General features: G+C 32.6%; 1 pseudogene; it reads right to left on the minus strand.

Annotated features, from left to right (window-relative positions):
• Nucleotides 1-771: 771 nt before the first annotated feature.
• LOC105139041 (putative disease resistance RPP13-like protein 1) overlaps nucleotides 772-13,143 on the minus strand; it is a 36,246-nt pseudogene continuing 23,874 nt past the window's right edge.

Genomic DNA, 13,143 nt, shown 5'->3' on the forward strand with positions numbered 1-13,143 from the left:
ATTAATGGAGATCATTACTCTTGGCCAAATGGAAATGGAAATATTGGCTTAGCTTATGTCTTTCGTTTACTCCTCAACATAATAAATATATGAAATTGGATTTTAAAGTGTTCTAAATAAAACTATACAAGAACACAGCAAGGAAAAATAAATATAACATGTAGGAATATATTTTTAACCTAAATTCATAAGTTTATTCTCTCTAAAATAATAATAATAAAGTTGGTCTTTTTAAAAGGTTTGCAAAGCCTTAAATAGATAATATCTCAACTAGAAAAAAAATTACAAAATAATAAAATAAAATCTGAAATAAGTAGGAAACTCAAAAACAATAAGGAAAATCATAAAAATTATCAAATTTAGGATCCTAGAATGAGATTTTTAAAATCTAAACATATAATAATTGAAGTAGCAATTCTATAATTATTCCAAAAAAATCATCTTTCATAAACTCCTATAAAATTTTAAATATAATTCTGTAATCAAATAAAAAATAATAATATTTTTTAGTATCAGAAATCATTTTAAATATACACTTATCTTATTAATCTATAAATAAATCTATTAGATTATTTATATATAATATATTTTAATTTATTTATAACAAACTCACATTAAATTATCCAAAATCACCTATAATCATCTTAGGCCCGACTACATCAATCATGTTAAGCGACCATTGCTTGATTGGCGTAATTCAATCTTAATATGCCCCTGGAGGGTGCATGTTACAAACACCAAACTTGGCCTTCAAAGTATAAAATTGTGACCTTAGCGAACAAGTCAGCTAATTGATGGGAAGTAGAAATATGAGCATCACAAATCAAGTCTGCTTGAGCTTCTTCTCGGCAATCAAGTTGTTAAAGACTAAATTAGATGCAAATTACAAATCTTAATAGAACTCGTTGAAAATAATTTAGATAATTTTTTTCTTAATTTCCTTATATTGTTGGCAAAAAGTTTGCGAAAAGGTGGCAAACTTGTTCGCAATGCAGAGTTCCAGGTATAACAACACATGCAAGCAAACACCCGATTCTGTCTAGATCTCTGGATCTGTTGCTTGCACTGGGATCAAATATGTCATTTTGGATGTCCTGATTACGGAAATGCTGCATCGTTGGCCAGCAGTTATCTCTTTCAGGTCTTACCTTTTCTTTTCACTTTGCCATCATCCTCATTTCATCCTGGGCATGTAACCATCTATCGAGTTTAATCCTGAACATAGAGCCATCAAGAATATAATGCTATTAGTATTAAGCATCTGTTAAATATTCTGATCAAAGTTTTTCTTTTAAATATCTCATAAAATCCCAGTGAATTATCAAGTAATCACTGATATACAGTGTTCGCAAGATCACTATTATTCTTCTTGTTTTCATTTCTTAATAACTCTGCTTTTAATACAGAATCTCAAATTAATTTAAACCTCAACAGAAAAGAATAAGAAAACTGGAATTATGATCTCGGGATGGCATTTGCTGATTCACTGTAAATCATGCAAGGCTTAAGATGGGATCTGTTTATGCCTGCCTTTGTTTTTGAACAAATTGTTTTAAGATAGATCTACCTAATGTGGTGATGGGTTCAAGGCTTAAGATGGGATCTGTTTATGCCCGCCTTTGTTTTTGAACAAATTGTTGGGAACCTATCTCTACCTAATGTGGTGATGGGCTGTGCGGTGAAGATCTGTTGTTGTGAAAATGCCATGCTCCAAAAATAGAATTTAAAACAAAACAGGTGCAAGGCTGAGAATTTAGCAAATACCTGAGCACGTTGGACAAATGACAGGAGACTGTTATTGCATAATTCTTCATCCTCTAATTAGATATTTTTATACTGCGGATGTGAGAAATTTTGGGCCAATCTTCCCCTGTCTCCCTTTCACACCTTGTGGCCAGCAAAGGACAATCGATAATCTTAAGATATTCAAGGGAGGAGGGCAGCCCTTCTTCTGGCATGAACTCAAGCTTAGGAGAATGCGAGATCAACAATTTGCGAAGAGAGGTTAAGTGTTGAAGCCCCATATAGTTCAGAGATTTAAGATTTCTGAGATCTGAGATTTGAAGAGATACAAGGGAGGAGGGCAGCCCCTCACCTGGCACGGACTCAAGCATGGGAGAACTAGCGACACGTAATTTACGAAGGGAGGTGAGGTGCCGAAGCCCCTTATATTCCAGATCTTCAAGATTCAAGATTTCAAGGTTTTCAAGGGAGGAGGGAAGCATGTCTTCTGGAAGGGACTCCAGCTTAGGACTCTTGAGAATCAATGTGCGAAGAGAGGTGAGGTGCTGAAGCTCCTTGTAGTCCCGACCTCGCTGATCCCATAATTGAAGGCATTCAAGGGAAGAAGGCAGCCCCTGCAACGATGCAAGCTCTGGACAACTCCAGATCTTCAATTTGCGAAGAGAGGTGATGTGCTGAAGCCCCATATAGTCCAGAGATTCCAGTGTCATGAGATGAAGGTATTCAAGGGAGGAGGGAAGCGCCTGCTCTGATATGGACTCAAGCTTAGGGCAACCCTGGATACTCAATTTCCTAAGAGAGGTGAGGTGATGAAACCCCTTATAGTCCAGAGACTTCAGATTTCCCAGACGTTTGATTTTAAGGGTTGTGAGAGTAGAGGGCAATGTCTCCTCGTCAAAAGACTCCACATCGTTCCCAGTAAATCTGAAGCATGAAAGAGAAGGGAGTGCTTGCAAACCGCATACCTTGAGCTTGATACAATCCACAATGCAAAGTGTGTGTAATTTGGAGGGTAAACCTCCTTCAGGAAACGAATCAACTTCTGGAAGTGATCTCAATTGCAAATCCTGTAGGGAAGGGAGGAGGGAACGCATGTTTTCTGGCAAGGACTTCAAATATAAGCAACCCTCTAACACAAGGTTTGTCAAATCTGGGGCAGCTAGTCCGCCTTTGGGGAAAGACACCATATTAGGACAGTGTCTGACAGTCAAATGACGGAGAGCAGGAAGAGATCTTTCGCCTATACAAAGAGATTCGAGATTGAGACATTGTTTGACTGTAAGTGTGGATACCTGGGGTAAAAGGTCTAGCCGACAGGAGTTAAATGAACTACATCTATCGATTTCAACATCTGTGAAAGAAGAGGGATCCACATGACTCATTTGCTCCATTCCCTTTAGCTGGGGATATTCTCTAAATTGAAGGCAACGCCCACCGCCATATAATACCGATGCATTTATACGACCACTAGAACCATCAAATACATTGATTTCGGTGAGCAGGGGAGCCTCTGGAATTGAAACCACAAGCTGTGGACACGCTCTAATCTCAAGTATCAATAAAGAAGGAAGGTGATTAGGCAAGCCATTTGTTAACTCGGGACAACCTGTTATCAAGAGCTTTGCAAGATGAGGGAAAGCACCAGCTACATCTGTATTCCATTCCTGCCATTTTTTCATCCGCTCGAACTTTAATATTTTGAGGGATTTAAATGGCTTCTCCATCGAAGAGTCACTTCCATAGAACTCAGAGCTAACTGCCACGACTTCATCAAATCCTTTAATTTGGAGCTCTTCTAGAGATGAAAGCTGCCCCAGTGGTGGTAAGGAGATGCAGTTCTTACATCCAGAAAGTGTCAAAGCTACCATATTTGAGAAGAAAGAGTTTCCAAACCAACCTGGAAACATCGCACCCCCATAACCAGTAATGACAAGCTGTTTCACATTTTCAGAAGGCTCCAATTTCTCAAGCACGTCTCTCTCATGTTGAGTGTCATCCGTATTACCAACCCATATCAACCTCAGCTTCTCAATCTTCTTCTTACCCTTCAAATTGGCATCCAAAGCATCTTGAGCATTTGCAACATCTCTGAGATTCCGAAGAGAAAGTTTTTTCCTTATATCTGAGAGCTTCCCCAACTCTTTCATGCTAGGCCCGCTCTCTTTTCCCACAACGTAATATTGCAAAGTTCGAAGCTTTGTGAGTTTCCCCATTTTTGGTGGCATCTCTTTCAAATTTGTCCCTTCAATATCAAGATGTTGTAAGTCGACCAAGTTGGAAATGTTGGATGGCAACTCCATGAGATGTCGACACTCTCTTAACAATAGAGTTTGCAAATAGTACAAGGTGCTCACACTTTCCGGCAACCGTTTAATTAATGTCTGAGAAAGGTCCAAGTGCCGCAAATGTTTCAAGTCGCCAACGGAATTGGGCAACTGAGAAGATTTATAGCTCCACCGATATAAAGATAGCGTTCGCAAGCGCTTAAGATTTGTCAACATGTCATTCAGCACCTCACTATCAATCCCCCCCACGTATGTTAGTGGAGACAAGGTGCGCAAATGTTGGACTCCATGAATGCGAGGAAATATCTTAGAGACCCCATCATATAGTGTTGAAGTGATTGATAAATGACGAGTCCTTTCTGGAAGCCTGCCTGAATTTTCACCCTCCAACCCAGAGCTTGATTCTCCATCCATAACAAACTTAAAGCAGAATTCTCCTGACATGTATTCAGCTAGATCACTTGTGAGGTCGTGCATGCTGAAATATGATGGGGCGTAAAGTGATTGCTGAAACAATGACCTGGAGACAAGGTCATTGAAGTATTTGTCACCTATTTCTTCCATCTCCTCATCGCCCCTGGACTGGACTAGAAAACCTTGTGCCATCCATGAAGTGATTACTTGATTCTTCTCAAATACATAACCCTTGGGAAATATTGCACAATAAGCAAAACAACGTTTCAGGTGTGAAGGGAGATAATAGTAGCTCAATGTTAGAGCTGGAGGGATGTTTTCATTCGATAAACCCCACATCCTGCTCTTGGATATCTGCTCCCATTGCTTGACATCTCCTACAGAGTGCAAAAGACCCCCAAGAGTTTTCGCTGCCAGCGGTAAACCTTTGCACTTTCTCGCTATTTCTCTGCCAAATGTTTCCAAGTGCGAGACTGCTCCAGAACTTGCACCGCTAAATGCATGCCTTGCAAACATCTGCCAGCAATCTTCATCGCATATTCCCTTCAAATAGTGAGAGGGGATGACAGTTTGCGTGCCTTTTGCTACATCTTCATTCCGTGTTGTCACGACAATCTTACTTCCAGGCTCCGCATACTGCAAAAAGGCAGCAGTAATTTAACCCATTCAGTGTTCTCAATGTTCCACGCATCATCTAGAACAAGTAGAAGTTTTTTCCCTTTCAATGCCTCCATTAGAGATTCATCTGGTTCTTTGGTGCCGCAAGTACCTGCGTTGATCTTCTTAAGAATATCATCATCTATCCTGGTGACGTCAAATTGATGAGAAGCCCAGACCTAGCCTTTGAGCTCGAAACACTCATCTACCCTTCTGTCTTTGTAGATAAGCTGAGCAAGAGTGGTTTTACCAACCCCTCCCATGCCCACAATAGGAATCACACCTACATTTGCGCCATTTGTATTGTTTCTTGTCAACAAGTACTCCATTATAGCTTCCTTATCAGCTTCCCTTCCATATACATAATTTTATAATATCAAAACATCAACATTAAGATTTTACATCTAGTGAATTAATAAGTTAATGCAATTAAATTGTTGATGCTAACATAATGTAAACATTTTCTTTCTACTTTTTCAAGAATTTACGATTGTTGATGCTAATTTAATGTAATTAAGCAGTAAAACTTAAGTTTTAAAAAGATATTGATTAAATGCCATTAGTTATTTTCATAGCCCTTACTATATCATATTATTTTTATATATATAATGAAATTAATTTTTTTTCTAAAATAAAAATGGAAAAATAACTTTATTTTAAAAGATAATTGTTTAGCAATTAAAAAGTAAAGTATTTATTTTTAATATTTAAATAAATAAAGGTGGACAAAATTTATATAAATAATTCAGATTTTAAAAATACAGCATTTTGGATTTAAAAATCAAATAGAGGGATCAATACAAATATTTTATGAGGAAGCAAGGTCTAAAGGTGCAAAAACTTATGCTTACCCAATTGCTGTCAGGTCGAGGGGCATCAAGGATCGTAGCTTTTTTACATCATTAATATTAAAAAATAATTAATAATTGCTACATAAATAATAATTTTTAAAAATTTTAATTGGAATCTAGTTTTTAGTCTTGATGTTGGATACATATGTATATTTTAACTCATAATTAATATTTATAAAAATTTATAAAATTATGGTTTTTATGTAAAATGATAAAGTAGTTAATATAATTAAATTCAATCAATTAACCAATTTAGCCAAATAATTGGATTTTTATTTTACTGTGCATTATAAAAATAATATTTATTAAAAGTGTTATTCAAAAATACAAAATTAAGCTATTTTCAAACGGTTTTAGTACACCAATATTTCACATTTAGTGCTATTTTTTAAAAAAAAATGAATGGGTCAACTTTGATTTTTTTTTTTAAAAAAAAAAACAATTTAATTCAAATTCTAGATTGAACATGTTTTAATTAAGTTGACAGCTGGCCAAGCCGGGCTGTTAAAAAGTGGTTGGAATAATAATGAGTAGTGGTTGCAGGATAGTATCATAGGAATGGTTGCAGGAGATAAATTAGCATCATCGAGGGGTGTTGTTTGCATCAGATATTTCAAGAAAAGGCATGAAATTTTCTGATATTTTACAATGTCGAATTGTGCTTGTATAAATAAGGGGGATCGATAATAACATTATACGAGAGAGCAAGGTCTACAAGAGCAAAACCATATGCTTACCCGATTCCTAACTCCTCGAGAGGCAGCTTTGATATCCTTGGATCGTAGTTGTTCATATTCAATCACCTCCATTAAATCCTCAGCTTCATACACAGCATGTCTAGCATCATTAAGCCACCTCTGCACAGCAGGCTTGGTGATCTGCTTCTCCTCCGCGTCGTCGAGAAGTCCGTTGAGAGTATTCAGTGTTTCTTTCAACTTTCCGAGAAGACCATCATTGAGCTTGTGGCTTTTGAAGAAGCCCAGAATCTCAGGGGTGGTCAGCTTCTCGCCCAGAACCTCAATGACAGCAGAGAGAATTGATCCTCCAATGTACTCCACAGCCATGATGGGATCTTTGCAGAGAATTGGAAGGAAGCAGAAGCAGAGAATTGGAAGGAAGCAGAAGTAGAGAATTGTAGAGAAGAAGATGGTGAAGAGAACAAGACGTTTAAAGAATGGAAAAGGAAAGAAAAATCAAAGTGAACACGCGGGCTCTCAGTTGACTTCACTGCTCTGCCACTCGAAACTATTGACCCCAGATTATCGCTTTAGTCCTTTCATTTCCAAATTATCACTGTACAATTCATCGGATTCCCTACAAGTTCTGGTCCAGCTTTTAGGCAAAGATGCCAGTCAGAAAAGACAGTTTCTAAGCTCGAGTGAGAGCAACCCTTGAATAGTTTCTTGAAGTGAGCAAACACTTTATACTAACTAGGCATTTCTTGCTCAATTTTTTGTGCAATTGAAACAAAACAAGAAAGAAACGAGTAGAGCCATCACATAAGATTTTAATTCAAAGTTTTATTAGTAAATATTTTATCTTTTAAGTAATCCATCTCTCCAAAATATTTAATACTCCGTAAACAAACTTAAAAACTGCTCTAAAAAAATTGAAAACCCAAAAGAAATAAACTTAAAGTCTGTCTATTTTTATTTTTATTTTATTTTATTATTTTAAATTAATATTTTTTTTAGTATTTTTAAATTATTTTAATGTACTGATATCAAAATTAATTTTTAAAAAATAAAAAAAATATTATTTTAATATATTATTAAATAAATTAGTCCATTTTTATCAAATTAACTTTTAAACTTAATTTTACTTTGGTTTAAACTTTGGTTTAAACTGTTAATTAAATTAACAAGGCCCATCAAAAGTTCAATTAAGTTCCTAAACTTAATTATTTTGCAAGTTTGTCCCAATACTTAATGTATTTCTTTAATTTGGTCCTAAATTGTCATTGTTTTGTTCAATTAGACTCTCCATTGATGCAAATTAAGTTCCCAACCTTTTCCATTTGGTCCTCTAATTTTCAATTTATGTGATTAAGTCCCTCTTCAGCCCCTTTTGCCAATTGATGGATTTCAAAATATCATCTTCACTTGACTTGTGATCATTGCCAGTGCAATTCATCTATTGTTGAAATAATTTTCTGGATTTCAAACATTGCTATTTTTTGAATTGTAAAATTTTAAAGAATAATATAAATTATATTTTAAAATTTTATATAAAATTTAAGTTTTTAAATTAAAATAATTTTTTAATATAATATTAAAATTTTGATGACAAAATACTTTCATGTTTGAATCTCATTCTCTTTATTTATTTTATAAAAATTAAATACAAGATAATATAAACGTATGTAAATTTCAAACTCAAAATCATAACTTAAAATTTTATCTAAAATTTAAAATTTTAGATTAAAATAATTATTTAACAAAAAAAAATCAAATGAATGATCGTCAGTTGAAATATTGCATCTTCACATGGAATCTAAGCTAGTATAGCTTATCAACCTTTGAAATATTAATTGGCTTAGACAAGTCAAATAAGACTGCATTAGGATCAGCACTAAATATGCTTCTTAACTATTGAAGCCAAATCGATAATCCATGATTAAGGTTTTAGGTCAAGAGCCTTAGTTTAATTCGTTAAAGAACTGTTCCAAACAATGTTATTAAACTTGATCTGATTTAATAAATCAACTTGGTCATTCATCGATTTAATTAAATTATATTATAAGGAAGCTGCCCTCTAAAATCAAAACCATGTTATTTTTAACTGTTTTTAAAATAAAAAATATTATTTTAAATTGATTTGAATTAACTCCCCTAGCTATGTGATTCTTTCCACTTTCCCAGAAGACCATCAATGAGAAGTCCGTTCAGAGTATTCAGTGTTTCTTTCAACTTTCCCAGAAGACCATCAATGGTTGTGTAAACCTACAACCATGCCAGACTTATATGTATTTTTTAAAAAATATAGAAATTTATTTATAATTTTTCTAAAAATATATTTATTTTATATATTTATTTGTCTTTTTAATTAAATATATTTTTATTTTTTATATATTTTTTTTTATTTTGGAACATTAATAACATACATCTCTAAAATTTACTAAACTTCTTTTATAAATTTTTAATTTTAATAAAAAAATCATCTATAAAATTATATAAATTAAGATAGTAAAAAGATAATATGATTTTGACATATACAATATTTTTTTATATGCAATATAATATATCAATTTAAAAATTTAAAAACATTATTTTATGATCATATATTTCAAGTTTTTGAATATAACATCTCATGTGCTCACTCCACTCCCTTTCTAGGGCTCATTGGAGGCCTTCCTTCCAAGCCTGAGCATGCCCGGATTTGTTTTTTAAAGGTCATACATGGTTGCTCATTTTACAAAGCCAATGCATGTCACTTGATTTGGTTACCCTTTCACATTTTTTTTATTGTTTTATTTGTTTTGATATTTTAATATAAAATTATTTTAAAAAATAATTACAATTATATTTTAAAAATTATTTGATTATACTATTCTTTTCAAATATGATTAGCAATTACTTTATGGGTAACTATATATGAACATAAGATGTAACTTAAAAAAACAAAAAACAAATGTTCAAGAATATTCATCAAGAATTAAATATTTATTTTTTATTTAATTTTCTTATGTAGTTTTGTCAAATTGATTATTTTTTATTTTTCATAAAGTCACATAAAAATTATCAAGATTTGAATTTTTATTTTTTAATTATAATTTTCTTTTCAAGAATTTTTTATTTAAAAAACCCAGCTTCTAATAAAAGATTTATTTTTCTAAAAAAAAAAAGAGAGGAGGCATATGAATAAGAAAACGGATGTTTGGTTATGAATTTAAATCATTGGGATTCTTATATAAATATCTTTTTAAATCACCTTAAGGTTTTTTTTTTTTTTAAAACAAACCATGTTGTTAATATAAAATATATTTTTTTCAAAATAAAAAAATGGAGTTTTGAATAAATAAATAAGTTTATTCTCCATATTTTAAATTATTAGAATTCCTACAAATATTTAGCTTAATTACAACAAAATTAAATATAAATAAGTTTTAAAAATTGCCCTGCAACACCGGAGATACCATACCGGCTATTTTCTTGGCTAAGTGACGTGGCATTTTCATCAAGGAAAACTTTTAAAATCGTGGTTGTGTAGATCTTCCAATTAATGTGATATTACCATCATGAAATTTATAAACATTATCACCTATCGATTCATTATTATTTGTTTACATAATTATTAGGACGCCTTTAGACAATATGCCTTTCAAGTACATTGTACTTGAAAGTGATTTTCAAAGAATGTTTTGTATGGAAAACTTCGAATTAATGTCCTTTTTTTTTTAATTAAACTGATATATTTTGATGGTTTTTACATATTAACAAAGCAGTTCTCCAACCCAAACGTGATTTTGCAAAAGCTTATGGACTACATTAACAAACACATAGCATCTCTAATATTAATCTTAGGCAGCATTAGTATGAAATTGAGAAATAGGGATGAATTATTATAGAAGCAATGATAAATTACAAGTGTTGATTTTAGGGTGTGAAAGTTGGTTTTCAAACATGTTTGGTGTATTTATAAATTAAATGGTTAAATGTTTTTAGAAAGAGATAAAATGATTATTTAATGATTGGTGATATATGTTTTTACTAAATTTTTGAACATGCTTTTAGATCCGGTTTTGGAGTCGAACTCAATACTTTTGAGTCTTATATTTTTTTGATATTTTTTATAAAAATAAAAAGTTGTGTGCCATCTAACTGGTATTAATCTAAATGACATAGAAATAATAACAAAGTAAATATGACTTACTTGTTAAAGAAATTTGGATGAAAAGTAGGGAGTATAAACGTTGCTATTAAAGATTCAACTCTTATCCTTGAAGATAAATCTTTTGTAAATAGTTTTTTAAAATTATAACAACATCATCTTGAGAAATTGCATGATGGATCAAGGCTTATGAACCGTTAAAATACTAGGCTCAAATTCTCTGTACAATATAAGAATCTGAAGCTCTAGAATGGATAGTAGAAAAAAATAGAAAAAAATAGCTAGAAAAGTAAGAGAAGGAACACAAAAGAAATGGACAAGATATCTGTCATAGGTCTGGATCTGTTGCTTGGACGGGGGATCAAATATAGCATATTGGATAATCATGATGTCTGCTTCTACCATTTCTTTTCACTTCTTCTTAAAGGTTAAATGGTTGAAGGTGTAACCTTCTTTTTACATATTGATGTAATCATAGAATATAAATAAAGGGTAATCCAAATTACTAAGAGAATGACTTTTAGCTTATATTTTAGTTTTATTTATTTGAATTTTTAGTTAGGATTATTTAAATAAATTTTATTTATTGAGTTTGATTTAATTATTGTTAGGTATTTTATTTAATGGACTATAAGCTTAATTGCTTATTCTAAATAGGGTTTTAGTATTTGATCAGCTTTTTCTTCTCTTTCTTTTGCTTCTTCTTCTTCTCTCTTCTTTAACTTTAAATCTTTTTTGTCTCGTATTAAATTTAGTATTAGAGCATTGTTCTTGAATGGGATTGAAGTTGTTTTTCTCATTTATAGTCATAATTTAGAAGAGGGAAAGGAAGCATAGAACATGTGAGAACCAAAAAGGTATGCATATTGGAGAAGAAAAAGCTACTGAGAGAGGATGGAGGTGGTGATGCTGAAGTTCTTGTCTTTTTTTTTTCTTGAACAAACCGATGGAAAACACATGAGGTGAAGGTGTGTTGTTTCTTCTTTCAGGAAGGGTTTTTGATCGATTTTTTTCCTTTGATTGCGTTTTTTATGATTTTCATATTTGATTATTTTTTGCTTATGCATTTACTATTGAAACCAATCTCTTTTTTTCACTTTGTTTAAGGGTTTTATGTTTTGTCCACGAGAACTATTGCACCCAGTCATCACTAGCGACAGATTAAAAATTATCACTCGATTGGAAAAGGAATAGATATCTTGCATTTTGTTTTTAGGGAAAAATGTCTAATTCAAGGAGTCGTCACCTAGTATTATGATCACTAGAAATCTTAACTGGTCAGTAGATATTCTAATGGTACAGGACTAGTTACGCGAAAGAAAAGATGCTATCATCCCTTAAACGTCCTACCTGAGACAAGCTGTATTGCTGGTTTTATCTAAAATTGCTAAGAATATGTTCTTCTTTTTCTTTTTTCTCCCTTTTTTTTTCATTCTTCATATCATGTTCCTAACTTTGGTGTTAATGAATGGTTCATATAAATATTTTCAACTCTGGCGTTGATAAATATTATACAAAATATAAAAAGTTATGATATTTCTAACTCTGACATCAGTGAATAATTTTGCAAGAAATTAAATTTGAATAAGAATTTTGCTATGCCATTTTCTTTTTGGTTTATGCTTTATTATTATTTGTTCTTTTTAGATGGAAATGAAAAAAAGCATTGCATGATAGATTTGCATTTAACAATGATAGTCCACAGGTTAAGCACATAGCTGAAAAAAATACAAAACACAAAAAAAAAAAATTTAAGTAAGAGGGGCTCGCAAATAAAGAATGAAGACCCTTAAATATTTTTGGAATTTTCTGATATAAAAAAAAAAAAGCTCGTTTGATCAAATATCAAACTAGAATGAGCATAAAAATTACACTCAGGGCATTAGGGTGTGTTTGACATAAACACTCTTTTTTTTTTAAGTTGGATTTAACTCACCTACTATGAGCTGGGGTAGATCCAATCAACCCAACCTAGCCACTAACCTAAGCTAATGACCCGGCTGGCCAGCAGGTATGTATGAACTAATTTGCGTGTGCACTGCACAGTGCAAAGCTAATAATAATTACCTTCGTATTGTTTTGAAAAGTTTGAAAATACAAAACAGGGCAGGAGGAAAAAAGCTTACCTGGGTGTAGACGAAGACGAGGGTAATGGTCCTAGCACCGGCCAGAGAATGTTCTTCTCTTCCCCTTCCTTTCAGTTTCTCTTCCCTCTATTCTTGTGCTTTTCGTTATAAGTTATCTCCTTTGTTGTCCCTCTGCTCTCTCTTTTTGCGTTGTATTATCTCCCCTTCCATCCCTAGGGCTCTGTTTTTATAGGGGACATGCCCGGTCTTCTCTTTGCGCACGGCTTGTCATTAGAT

Source organism: Populus euphratica, unplaced genomic scaffold (assembly GCF_000495115.2).
Source record: "Populus euphratica unplaced genomic scaffold, PopEup_1.0 scaffold226.1, whole genome shotgun sequence".
NCBI classification, from domain to species: domain Eukaryota; kingdom Viridiplantae; phylum Streptophyta; class Magnoliopsida; order Malpighiales; family Salicaceae; genus Populus; species Populus euphratica.